This window comes from Tupaia chinensis, unplaced genomic scaffold, assembly GCF_000334495.1.
Source record: "Tupaia chinensis unplaced genomic scaffold, TupChi_1.0 Scaffold143564_1, whole genome shotgun sequence".
In the NCBI taxonomy this organism is placed as follows: Eukaryota; Metazoa; Chordata; class Mammalia; order Scandentia; family Tupaiidae; genus Tupaia; species Tupaia belangeri.
In genome coordinates this window covers 58,397-60,112 of record NW_006203409.1, presented here as the reverse complement: position 1 = coordinate 60,112, position 1,716 = coordinate 58,397, and positions in this window count along the sequence as shown.

Here is a 1,716-nt window from a genome sequence, read left to right as displayed (position 1 = left end):
TTAGGTAACTTCTGGTTCCCGCAAAAATCTCTTTTCAAAAAAGGAATTTTTCTTTTTTTTTTTTTTTTTAAGTACCAGAGGGCATGTTGCTGGCCACAGACAGAGAAACAGAGAAGGGAAAGGAGAAAATATCCCCCTGAGGTGGCATGGTCATGCTGCTATCCCTTCTCCATTCTTCCATCCTGTCAGGATTTGGGGAATTCATGGACACATGCCTGGCATGTTTTTCAACTTCCAGGACCTGGACTCAAACCATCAGGTCACCCATGTGGGATCTGACTCTCTTAACCCTCGGGCTGGCCATGTGGGATCCCGCTCACTGCACACAGTGTTTACCTGCTGCACCACAGGGCCAGCCCCTGAACATGTCTAACTGCTAGACTGTTCATAGACAAGTTCCAGTTTTTGCCATTTTAAGCCTTAATTTAAAGAACTTTCCTTTCTGAGGCTAGCAGGTGGCATAGCAGTGAAGGTGCTAGACTCTCACTTGGTTGACCATGGCTCAAGCCCTGGACCCAGTGGCTTAAAACTCCCACCAGGCATGTGTGCCTGCATGCTAAAAATCCTTAAAGAAGAATGGAGGAGTAGGGATTGCGGCATGACCATCTCCCCAGGGGGTCATTTCTCGCTTCCTGTCTCTCTTTGTCTCTCCAAGGAGCACAAGTGCCCTATAGCAAAAATCTCTAAAAAAAATAAAAACAAAAAGTTTCCTTTCTTGGGCTGGCCCATGACCTGGTGATGGTTAAGAAAGCCAGATTCCACGTGGCCAACTCTGCAGTTTGAACCCTGGACCAGAAGCTTGAAAAACATGCCTGCCATGTGTACATGCATGTCCCTCCTTCCCTCAGGAAACCTGTTCGACTGTCCCCCCAGGTCGGGACACGTGGCACCCAAACAGGGACCCTGAGTACAAAGGATCCAATGAAGAGCACCCAAGAAGGGGACTGCAAAGAATCGTCCCGAGCACCAAAATAAAGAAAAAGGCCGTGGCAGAAAATAGAAGAGGATGGCAGAGAATCGTACTGAGAAAGGATGGCAGAGAATCCTCCAGTAGGGCACGGCAGAGAATCATCCAGGAGAGGACAGCAGAGAATCGTCCTATGAAGGGATGGCAGAGAATTGTCCAGTAGGGGACGACAGAGAATCATCCCGAGAAAGGCTGCAGAGGAGGACGGCAGAGAATCATCCCAGTAAGTAACAAAAGTTGCTTACTCATAAGTAATAAGGGTAATAATGGGACAAGAGCTTAGTCAGCATGAACAAGAGCGTAGTCAGCATGAACGAGAGCTTAGTCAGCACAAACAAGAGCTTAGTCAGCACAAACTATTCGTTCAGGGCTTAAAAGAAGCCCTTGCCACTATGGTCGATCTAACCAAGGATTCTAAAATTGAAAAAGATCAGGGAGAGGGTCTTATTTCCCTTGATAGTGAGGAAGAAGTTAAAAGCCCTGAAGGCAAGACAAAACCCAAAAAATCCAACCGAAAAAGAAAAACAACCTTAATGCTTTACAAGAGCCAAAGAAAAACGAGTCAAAAACTGGGTAAGGTTTTTGGACAATGTGCTGCTGTTTATCATATTTCTATATGGTCTCTGCTTGGGGGTGGTTATGTGTTTATCATCAACCTTATTCCACTGCATGTGTTTGTGTTGTTACTGATGCAGAGAGTCTACATAGCATATAGCACTTTCTTTTTTTTTTTTTTTTTTTGAGAGATA